At 50.0% G+C, this 12,202-nt stretch overlaps 1 protein-coding gene across 1 annotated transcript in view; it reads left to right on the forward strand.

The window, feature by feature from the left end:
- The first annotated feature begins 1,501 nt into the window (after window positions 1-1,501).
- The window catches only part of LOC119112644 (uncharacterized), a 47,631-nt gene continuing 36,930 nt past the window's right edge, over window positions 1,502-12,202 (forward strand). The window contains exon 1 of the mRNA XM_037236882.1: window positions 1,502-1,597. The gene's annotated coding sequence lies outside the window, so the exon portion shown is untranslated. The remainder of the gene's footprint in view (window positions 1,598-12,202) is intronic.

The raw sequence follows: 12,202 nt of genomic DNA on the forward strand, positions 1-12,202 counted from the left end.
GGTATTTGCAGGCAAAGCCTTTGTACGTAACCCGTGCGTCAGTTACCGTAACCGTCAGCGCAACGTCAGCAATCCACGCTGAAATCATCGACAGGCAACTGTCCTTTTTGTCCTTGTCCTTTTGTCTTTGTCCTTTGGAACAAGACGGCGTGCGGGCTTCCCATGAAACCCTCCCCTGTATGCCCAGCGGGATGTCAAGGGCTTGTATTAAGCTTGGACTTCTACTGACAGCTACCGATCTTCAATATACCAGTGGGTACTGGTCAAACGACGTTATCAAGCAAACGTTGGTAACGTTGGCAGTACTGGACGCTTCAAGCTGCAGTCATGGGCACGGTTGAGCAGCACTAGCAAAAATATTGCATTTGAAGATCGAGACAGATGATTCCGAAACACTCTCGAGATCTTTCGATACACTGCCACTACTAAGAAGTCAAAATCATGAATAATCTGATCTCTCGCATCCTAACAACCAATACAGGGTCCAACGCTGAGGACTGCGCGAAACACGGGTGGCTAAGCTTGAAGGTTGCGATGAACCTTACCTAAATAGACTTGAGTAAGACAATTGCTTATCATAAACATCAGGATCGAGAGCTTGGGCGTGAGAACCTGGATACCCGGGATGTTGGTCAGGTTCGCACAGTGTTCATGGTGCTTGTTGGATAACTTCAAATAAGATTCCAGAGATCATGGTGCCGAAAAGCCAGGACTCCGAGGCATTTCTTGCTGTATAAAGAACCTTTAGACCAATTTTCTGATCAAAGCGCATTCTAGTTAATAGTTTGATGATCTCAGGACAGCCGCGCATCGCGCATCGCCCTAATGTTGACTCCACCGAGCTCAGTTCAAACACAGTTTGCGGCCATTGCATTACTCAGGCTTTTAATCATATCCGTACACTTGGAGCCCAGCCGGGGGCGCAGCCAGAATTTGCAACGGGGATTTGCCGCAATTCGTAATGAAGGAGGAGAGGGGGTATCTTTTACCGGCGAGTCCTAGCCCCATGGTGAGTACCGATACACTGCAGACTAAAAAACCCACAAGCGCTAATAGGCACGGTACCTAGCGTGTCAATTACTATCGAAATTGGATTGCCCTGGCGCCTCGAACGATTGTATGAGGCGCGCACCGTTCACATTCACTCGACTATCCAACAGTACTGCTAATTACTCACGGCTATTGGGCTCGACATGTCGCCGCCCGTGGCAAAGTCTATTAGCTTTAAAACCAAAATAGTTGTCCTGACCACCAGGTTCCGAAATTACATTCAGTTCGATCGTGGTGAAGAACCGCGCTCGAACCTGGCGGGAGGAGGAGGGATAAAGCCCTATGAGTCCCCCTCCCTTGGCTGCGCCTGTGAAGTCAGAGCTGCGGATCAAAGCCTGCCCGCTTGGCGCCGCGTTGGCACAATTGGTGCGCAGTCCACAGCACGGCGCCACTGTCGCGCCGGTGCGTCGGTGCGATGCGTCGCCGTCCGCGTCGGCAGCGGCCGCGGGATCGCCAGTGCCGCCAGTCAGTTCGTTGGTGGGGCTCCCGCAGCGGGGAGCGCCTGGAGACATCGCTGGTGGGCAGGCGGCACGCCCGCCCAACACTGGTGAGTATTGGTCGGCCACCACGTGGTTTGACGTGCGGTCAAACAATGACCCAACGCATTACTCGGAAACGTGTAGTGATAAATGCCATGTGTGGTTGCGTGCAGTTTCTGAAAACTGGTCCCGGCCCTTAGGAGAGAACAAAAGTCATAAAATCACGGCGTGTAGCGAGATTAAAATAGCCCAGGTGAACTTGTACTGTGTACACAACTGGCACTGTGTGACGTTCTGAGGCAGTAGCTGACAGTTAGCACCATGCACTAGCTGGTCTCAGTGGTTGTCAAAGACTGTTGAAGGCTGGCTGCTTGTAATTCTTAATTTTTCTAGCTTCCTGAGTGTGTACTTTCTTCCTAAGTGCATGCTCACACCTACTGTGCTTTGTAAAGCTATGGAGCGCATAGGAGCTATTTATATTAACAACTTTATTCTAAATGTGTAAGTCTTGATTAAAACTGATAGAAACCAACGCCCAAAATGTGGCGCACCTGTTAACTAATTCCCAAGAGCACATTATGAAAAAGATGATTGAAATGCCATGCAAAGGGACAGACGCTGGGGCAATGTGATACCCACCTAGGCCCCTACTGACCTCGATATATTTTGCTCTGGAGCAGGGCTGTAGTTTCTTATTCAGCTGGATGGGACTCTAGCCCTCCTCCCCTCTCCAAGTTTGAAAAGACATTTGGTCAAAGTCAGGGAAGACATGGCTCGCACTTTTTATTTGGGCTTAACTATTTTCTCCGTGCACCCTCCACAAAGTTATGTATAATACTACAGCATCTGGGAAGTCCGACCGCCGCATGATCGGGACTCTTAGGTCAGTGCAGCAGGGGCGGAGGCATTGTTTCCTCCTCAGAGCGGGCCATCCCTTCATAGTTAGCACCGCTACATCTACTCACCAACGTTCAGTCTGATTAGAGCAATAGAACACTGGGTACTTCAGATTTTGTCTAGTAGGTATCCACATGCTATAAATGTACCAGAATCAGGATTAAAACAAGATTTAGGATGTTATACCAAAAGTTGGCAGTGCTGCGCTAGCAGCATATTTGCTTTGTGGCGATCAAGCGTAATCGCGTTTATCAGTCGCAAAACGCTTCAAGTGCGGCGCGTTGGTGAGACAGGTGGCTGGAGGATCGGATTGTTTTAAAGTAATTTCAGAGGCCTGTAGCCTAATCTAGTATATTTTTTTCTGTGCCAGGTTACACTATGTATCGGTTTACACATCGTGACTTATTTCAAACATTTTAAACATTCCCAGAACTCCATAAAAGTTTCGTCTGCTTACCGTCTGTTTTGACTTTAACTGTTTTAATTGTTTTTGTTTTAACTTCTGTTTAAGATTCAAAAGCATTTCGGTGTTTTTTTCGGTTTTGAATGGTGTCCCTACTAGGTACTCGCGAGAGGCACCATGCACTGGACCTCGGATCCCACACCAGCCAGCTGGCGACGAACGGTTGTCCCCCCCCCTCCCCTCCCCCAAAACTCCAGGCTTGATCCGCCCCTGGAGTCCAACCGAAAACCGCCCGCCGCACGCCACCAAAAACATGCCCACCATTCAAACTAATGGGCAGTACAGCAGTCAGCTGCCTACATGAGCAGCTTCATGCCGTCAAATATGGCAAACATGACGGCTTTGTGTCCAGACTACCTCTTTTCTCACTCAGCTCCGTGTTGCGACTTTCCGATAGCGTTGAACGATGCGGATGACACTCTCTGGGCCTGTTCGATGCGGTAGATTGGCGTATGCGGCAGATGCTATTGGCGATGAGGCACGCATCTCACGATAAGCGATAGTCTTAGTGGATCGTGGAAAACGGTCCAAAAGCTATACAAACTAAGAACCTAATCGTAAACGAAGATTGCCTCATACAATGCACGCTTTGTAACACATGACATACATACAGCTCAAATTCGAATGTAAACTGCAAAAAACATTGACCACTCACTTGTGTGGTCCACATCACATCGCCACATCACATTGTCCACATCAGCATCGCCTATTCGTTGGATGTTTCTAAAACTTATGGCCCAAAATATAGAATGCATACAATTTGCTCTAAGGCCTTGGCTAACTATAATCATAGCATTGTCAATTTAAAAAAGTTATGTTGCAACCGCGTAATACTTGACACTGAGACAGCTTTTGTGGCGTGGGACAAGCGAGGTCATGACATACGTGACTGGCGTGAGACGAACGAATTGATGACATACGTGACTGGCGTGAGACGAACGAGTTGATGACACACGTGACTGGCGTGAGACGAACGAGTTGGTGACATACGTGACTGGCGTGAGACGAACGAGTTGATGACATGCGTGACTGGTGTGGGACGAGCGAGGTGATGAAATACATGACTGCTACTGCCATGCAGATGAAAACGAAGCGCGGATAAAGAATCTTCGGGGACACCTACAAATAGTCATCATTATAGCGTTAGAGTATTTCTGCTCCAAGCCTTTGCGGGAGATGGGCCCGGGCGACGGTAGCTAGCGTTCGCATTTAATTCTATGCATAACAGTAGGTTTTGAGCCTTGCAATGTGCAGTAATTTTAATCGGTAAAATCAGGTTAACATTATTGCTGGCGGTAATTAAGACATTGCGGACAATGAAAATGTTTCAGGCATAATGCTATTTTTTTAGACATTGGTCACAGGGACCAGGCCTTTTGCCTATGCCTGCCTATGTGGTCTTGGTTCCTTAAGTTTATTTTGCTTAGATCGCGGCTTCTTGTGTTTGCTTGCGTGGCATGTGCATTTGTTTTGAAAAGCGATCTTGCCAGCTGGAGGCGCTGTAGGCGTCAGCAGCCTTCTGCTTAGCGTAGAAAAAACGCGGGAGCCGCTTGTCTTCTAATTCACTATTTTTCCGACGTTACGTCCGTCTGTCTGTAAACACGGACGGTGCGTCTGGCTGTTTGTGCACACATATAGTACGTCTGCCTGTCTGTGGACACATACGATGCGTCTGCCTGTCGGCGCACACATATGATATGTCTGCCTGTCTGTGGACACATGCGGTACGTCTGCCTGTCGGCGCACACATATGATATGTCTGCCTGTCTGTGCACACATGCGGTACGTCTACCTGTCGGCGCACACATATGATATGTCTGCCTGTCTGTGCACACATGCGGTACGCCTGTCTCTGCACGCAGATGTTGCGTCCGTCTGTCTGTGTACACGTACCGTGCCCCTGTCTGTCTGTGCACACCTGTCTGTTGAGTCTACCTGTCTGTACACGTACGGCGCGGCGCCTACCTGTCTGTGCACACATGCAGTGCGTCTGGGGACAGATGATGTGTTTGTCTGTCTGTGCACACATGCGGTGCGTCTGCCTGTCTGTGCGCACCGATGATGTGTCTGCCTGTCTGCACACATGCGGTGCGTCTGCCTGTCTATGCACAACTATGGTGCGTCTGTCCGTCTGTCTGTGCACACAGGCGCTACGTCTGCCTGTGTGTGTACACAGATGGTGCCTCTGTCTGTCTGCGCACATGCGATGCGTGTGCCTGTCTGTGCACGTATATGGTGTGCATGCCTGTCTGTGCACACTTGCGGTACGTCCGCCTGTCTGTGCACGCGGATGCGCAGCACAGGCGGTGCCTGGAATGCCCCGAAACGTACTCATTCGATGGGTTCAGCATGCGCAACGATCCTCGACACAAATTCATGCCCATCCGATACCCGTGTTGGTCAAAGAGTGTGCAAAAAGGGCTATTTTTGCACTTAGCGCGTTGGTACTTTTGGTATATGTAGACGACCTAGGACCTTTGCAAATGCCCAGCCGTTGGAACCATATTATGGCGAGGGCAGTGGTAAGTTGAAGGTTCTCATTGACAAAAAAAAACGTTATGTCTCTGGTGTAGGTGAATGCGCCGTTCACATTCTGAAGTCTGCTATATGCTATACATTTTTCAACTAAATGCCTTTAATCTTCATGCCATTTTAACTCCGTAACGTGTATAGCTATTACATTAACAGACGTCCGAAGACTAGCTGATGAGCATTCACAAACTGTACTTCCACCTCCACAATGACCCACGTGGCCTCCGGTCGGCGGGACTGAATGTGGAGCAACCCTCTCGAATTCCTTCGAGTTTTGGCGTTCTTGTAAGCAACCAATCAGTGACTGGCCAAATCGAGAAACAGTGTCATGCTTTTTAGCTGTTGACGTTGCGGGTAGAGATGAGCCGGACTCTGGATTCGTTATGTTCTCGCTATTTTCCCAAATGCGGGCGTGTGTAGTGTGCCACGCCATGCAGGTTGTGCTTACAAGCTCCCAGGACGACAGAAATAGGCAATACGTCCAGCCCTCTGGCGGAGCAGTCCACAGTTTATTTTCTGCGGCGGCGAGTCACTTCAAGTGCACTACAAGGATGCGCGGTAACTTCTGAATCAAGAAGGTTGTGGACCATTTCTGACGCTTCTGGTACTCGGAGCACACCAGCTTTCCGTCCCCGTCGAGTACCTTCTCTTTGCTGAAGAGGTCGAAGCAAGTCTGAAAGCGCACTCTGCCCGTCTTGAACGGGATCGGGAGGCTCAGGTCCCAGAACGGTCTACGGGTCTAAGTCACTGGGTCTAAACTGGGTCTAAGAACGGGTCTAAAGTCAATGACGCGTGGCCGCACAGCGTGCGCCGCAGCGGGGACCTCGGCTGTCCGGCAAGCAGTTCTTCAGGAGCAGGAAACGCTTCCGGTCTTTCATCAGCTTCAGATGGGGTGGTCGTTCACAGATCTCGCTCACCGAGTCGAAGTGCATAAATATAAACGGACTCCGGATGCCAGCCAGTGTAAGCGGCGCATATACCATGCTTTTTCAGAACACACGCGATCAAATGACACACATTGCCCACACTTTGACCCAATCACTCACAAGAAACCAAAGCAATCGAAATGCACTAGCTTTGCGCAGATAGAAACTTCATGATTCTCCGGGATAAAATATTTTATTTAGCAGCGTCTTCAGCTTGCGTATGTCGAGCGATTCACATATTTTGCAGTGGAAATGGTCTTTGGCTTTTTGCAAAATTTAAACAGCCGGAAGGTTTTCATTACGCTAAATACCATAGGTTTGGTGAGCAGATAGGCAATGATCATGTATGAGAGTCTTAGAAGTTGGTATTTTTGCGCCCAGAACGTACTCGTAAAACGTAGCCGAATGGGCCTTTTTGATTCACCAACATGCGATGCCTGTTCTCATGTGTCAAACAAGTTATGCAATACAATAGGCCAGACGCCAGACATTTACCTTTCTGGCCTGACATTCACCCATTGCAAATTACCCGATGATCATGCAGGTTTTGGGAAAACCGACCAAACCAGATTTTTTTCGAAGCATTGTGGTTTTGTCATGCTACCCGTACATTAAGAATATTTTTTTTGGCAGCTAATTTGACCCTCATACTCAAAGCTTCATCCGCATAAGTGTAGTGTTTCCTCGTCCTGCTCCACGTCCGCTCATGACTCAGCTAAACGCAGCAGCCTGACAAAGGGCATGACATTTCGAGCTCAGCCAATAACAAAGCGAACGGAGACCGTCACTGGACAGACCACCTTGCACCACCCCGGCCCTCGTTTTACACTGGACTCCCCCGGCCCGGCCCGGCGCACCCCACCCCACTGGTGGTCTGTGTGCTCGCGGCCGCCCATCGACTTAACGTGACAGTGCTCTCCTGCAGCACGCCGCGCTGTCGAGCGTATCCGTAGCATCCGGCCGCGCGTAGCGAAAGACGGCACGGCCTCCGAACTCCGTACAGACTTAGATACTACGGTAGGGTAATGTAAGAAAGCCATCTAGGCTGAAAATTTTATTTGCTCCTCTGATCCCGTTGGTGAAGTCGATGATGCTAATCTCTTTGGTGTTGATGTTGATGTTCTTGCTGATGCCGATGGTCTTGTTGATGTTGATGTTCTTGTTGGTCGTGATACTTACGCTGCCGTTTTTTTCTCGATGTTGTTGCCCCTCTCAATGTCGTTGAGTGATTTCTCGATGAATGCGGCGAACAAGTTGTTTGATGTAGCCGTTCGCCTCGAACAGTTTTTGTTTAAACGAGCAGTCTCTAGCAGTGACACAGTGGTATAGACGGTATGTACGTTCATGGTACGCCGAATATTTGAACGGATAAGGTCTTTTCTATAGACATGGAATGTGTTGATGTGTAATGGATGATACTCTGAGAATGGTTAGCTTTAATGAAGGGTTCAGAAGAACATGTGAAGTTTGCATCCGCCGTCACGAATACATTCAAGAATGCAAGCTTTTACAATAAGGCTTGCCAGTGGGGGAGCCCGTGTAGCAGGCTTGCCGCGGAGGAGCCCCGCGCGGTAAGCTTGGCCGCGGAGGAGCCCCGCGTAGTAGGCTTGGCCGCGGAGGAGCCCCGCGTGGTAAGCTTGGCCGCGGAGGAGCCCCGCGTAGTAGGCTTGGTCGCGGAGGAGCCCCGCGTGGTAAGCTTGGCCGCGGGGGAGCCCCGCGTAGTAGGCTTGGCCGCGGAGGAGCTCCGCGTAGTAATCTTAGTTGTGGAGGAGCCCCACGTAGTAGGCTTGGCCGTGGAGGAGCCCCGCGTGGTAAGCTTGGCCGTGGAGAAGCTCCGCGTAGTAGGCTTGGCCGGGGAAGAGCTCCGCGTAGTAGTAGTAGGATTGGCCGTGGAGGAGCCCCCGCATAGTACGCTTGGCTGTGGAGGAGCTCCGGCGTAGTAGGCTTGGCTGTGGAGCCCCGCGAGGAAATAGGCTTGGCCGTGGAGGGCCCCCGCGTAATAAGCTTGGCCGTGGAGGAGCCCGCGTAGTAGTATGCTTGGTCGTGCAGGGCCCCCGCATAGTAGTAGGCTTAGCCGTGGAGTGTCCCCTATGTGGTAGGCTTGATCGTGGAGGAGCCCCGCGTAGTAATAGGTTTGGCCGGGGTTCGCTCGACGTTCGCTGTCGGCGCAGCTGTCCTGTTATTGAAAATACTAGCCAGCGTGCTATAAGAACGCTGCCGTTGGGCCACACTGCCCCCGAATTCCAATCTCCGGGGTAACACTTTGAGGAGCACTCGAATTCCCATTTCAATCAACTTGTCCGGTAGGAAGTCGGTGATCGCTCCGTCGTGTCGACCGTACCAGCAGTTTTCGGCCTTCGCCACCGATGGGCCCGTCCGGCGACAGCATCTGCATCCTCCTCGCCCATTTTGCGCATGGGAACACATTCACTGTGATATGACATGTACCCTACGGCCGGACCGGTCGAGGATGTCTGCGTGTGGCCAGCGTGTCGAGCATGTCACGGTCCAGAAAGCATGGGGCTGGAATATGGGCTCAGCATGTTCCCCGTATAACCAACATCAAAATGTGTTAAAATGCTCGTAGTTCCTCCCGAGTTTCACTAATAGTTTAAAATATCGGGTCTGGGCAGAATGGGCAAGCTGATGACATGTCGTGCCCAATATTTCTCCATCTAGAATTGCAGTCGGCTGTCTAGCTAAAGTCGGCTGCTGTTCCTATGGCCATGGGGGCTCAGGTCGACCCGAACCAACTCCGTCAGCTTTTTGTGCGTCGTTGTTAGGGCTAAGGATTTCATTTCCGCTAGATAGAGGAGATAGCACGCCAGTGCAAACCACGCTAGGCGTCTCTTTGCGCTGCATACTGGGCTACTACCGCACCTGCATCGCGAATGTCGCGGGCGTCGCGCCGAGCTTGTTGCTAGATATGGTCTGTATGTGCGGACCCCTGTTATTGCTCACCGAGTCACTCCAACATAACAGTCAGTGTTATTTCCTATGCCAGTCAGCCAGTAAATACGAAGCTGAGACTTAAGTGATTAGCGTAGTGGCCAGTTTATTGCAGCCTCATTTGCCTGAAAGCTCTTGACATGCTCGTCGCCAGGCTGCAGGCTGCTTCGCCGGGTAACATTGCCTTGCCATCGGAGTACATCTGCTGACTCGGTGCCCAATCGGCTTACGGTGGTCTGTTCTCATAACGCCATTGACCATCGACAAAAGCAGAGCGTTGGCAGGTTTCCTGGCTCGCCTCTGAACAGACACTGCGGGCTTATGAGCGAGGGCCAGCCGCAGGTCCGCCCCCAGGTGCAGCGAGCTAGCCACTACACTGGCGGTATAGGCCGCAGCCAGGCTTCGTGAGGAAGAGGAGATACGCAGTCGGGCATTCAACTGCCCACTGATCACTAGGGTGCACAGAACTGACCGTCACGATCGCCGGGAGCAGGCTGCAGAAGACGCTGTGACTTCGCTGTTACGGTTACGCACGTCCTGTGCATAGTTTGGACTAATCATGTCATGTCTGTCGCCGCCCCGCACTGCTATCCCAGCACTGGCCAAGGCCAGGCGCCGTAACGTTACGAGTTGTGATGCTTCACCCCTTCGTTCACCTCCCGAGCTTCTGACATCACAGCCGGCTATGCAAGCTTAGAGCACATTGTTAGCTGAATACGCGCATGTGAGTGCGTTACATGTGAGTGCGTTGCCGGTGACACAAGGGTGGGACCCCATGATCGACACGGAAGCTCTTAGAGGGATGCATCATGCATTGGTCACTCCCCTGACGCCAAAGGCTCCCTGACCCGGCCATTTGTCCCAGATAGACGAACGGGCCCTCATTGATGCGAAATATCACATATCGTCGCAATCGTCCAATAAAGCACTCCATTGCCGCGTTGTGGACTCACATCGTAAACTTTCATTTCCTCTTGCGTAATCAGAGGGCCTCGACCAACGTATGAAGCCCCGACTTTCGGGGTCCCGTCCCTGTCCCTTTCCAACAAATGTTGCGGTGGCTGACTCGAGGCCCCTTGCAAACAATGGGCCCTGTATTTTAAAGCATCGTAAGCCCCTGACCAACAAAGATGCTCTCTTCGCTTCAGGGGTCCCAAACAGGGACGCAACTTTCCCCCAAAAGATTAGCCCTCAGCCCAGCCCGCCCGCCTACATCGTAATCCAGCCCGCAAAAGCCCTCCATGCTACAATGCTGATCCGCCATTTACCTGCAAATGCTAATTTATTGCGAGATGCATGATATCATTTCACCTTAATGTTAGACGAATACACTTAAAATGTGCATTACAAAGCTGGCCATCTCGTTTAATGCATATCATTATTTGACAAACACCAGTGATGTTACTCAGAGAGCAGCAATCGAAGTGCCTGCACGATGGAATTCATAATATACCGAAGCAGAGCTTAAACACTTTGATTGCAGTTTTCAACCACAAATGAGAATGATAAGGGTGGAAATTAAATATGCCCATCACCGAAATGTCCTGAAGGCTTTAAAATTCTACTTCATCTCCACAGATCGCAGGCCATTTCTTTAAAATTGCACGCCCCAGCTGATAGCTTTGCACCGAGGGAGTAACAAATGCTGGCTGTTTCAAGTCATGCGAAGTGTCACTTCATTACAATGCACATAAGCTCAGTCATTATTCCATTTCGTCACAGTCGCCACGGTGTCATATTTCTCATTGAAAAGGCACAGCCAGCCTCCCATATGGTGTTTGCTGTCCTCAAGTGGATACTGCATGTGGCCGCACCATATAAAAACTACATCGTAGCATTGACCTAATCCTGATTTTTTATCGTACCACTATCTGTGTTCCAGTCCACAACAATCCCTACGCCGCTCCTATGATATGGCCTTCAATGCAAGGAAAGCAATAATATTTGTCCACGAATAGTTGCCCCTCCAGTGCTTTCATCGACATTTAGTAATGCCATAAAAACCATGAAATATTGTTGCATCTGTAAAAATACCTTCGTGAAAACAACCAAAAGTTACCAAAATACTTTCCAGGAACTCTTTCTACAGCACAAAAACCCTTTTTTGTAATAACCTACATGAAATTGGGCTCAAGGAGCTTGGGGGACATACTAGCCGTTGGGGCCCAGATTGGACATGGTGGTTGGGGTGGCACTGCCCTACCCAAAGGAATGGAAATCGACGCCCATGGCAGTGAAGACCAGTCTGATGCATTTCAACGCATGCCAATAGTTACAGCGGGATGTGCACATCATTTCTTATGCTTGCCTCTATGTTTCCAAATGGGGCATATTCCCTTTAAAAGCAATCAGATTCATTCAAAACAAGGTCAGCAAGTTCAGTGTAGCCTCAGCATGCTTATCAGACGTCCATGTTACAAATCAACGTAAGTATTCCAAGTGACTCACACATTCATAACGTGATACGAATGACCTTCTTAGAGACCACATTTCACAATGCATATGTGATCGAGGGTGCAACACTCTTTGAGCCTGTGCATGACGTAGGAACATCATGACGCCGCGAGGTGTATCGTTGTCGATCACGAGGTCGTGATGTTATTTGCGGACTGGTTCATGATCGTTGGAGTATGTTTTATTTTACTAACTTGCACCTCTTAAAAGGTGCAAAGAAATTTGTGCACGGCATTGCAAGGCATTGCATGACATTGCAAGGTATTGTGCAGACCCACGCGGTTATCAAGTGAAATTCCGCTACACATGTATGACATGTCACAATCACTATCGCACATCGCATGAAAACCCCAACACAAACTGATCCAGTGAATACAAAAGCACGAACATGTTTATTGTTATTGCTTGTTTTTGCTGCACAAGGATATAGGGCTTTTAAAGGCTTCACTGGT

The sequence above is a fragment of the Pollicipes pollicipes genome, unplaced genomic scaffold, assembly GCF_011947565.3.
Source record: "Pollicipes pollicipes isolate AB1234 unplaced genomic scaffold, Ppol_2.1 Scaffold_7261;HRSCAF=8764_pilon_pilon_pilon, whole genome shotgun sequence".
NCBI classification, from domain to species: Eukaryota; Metazoa; Arthropoda; class Thecostraca; order Pollicipedomorpha; family Pollicipedidae; genus Pollicipes; species Pollicipes pollicipes.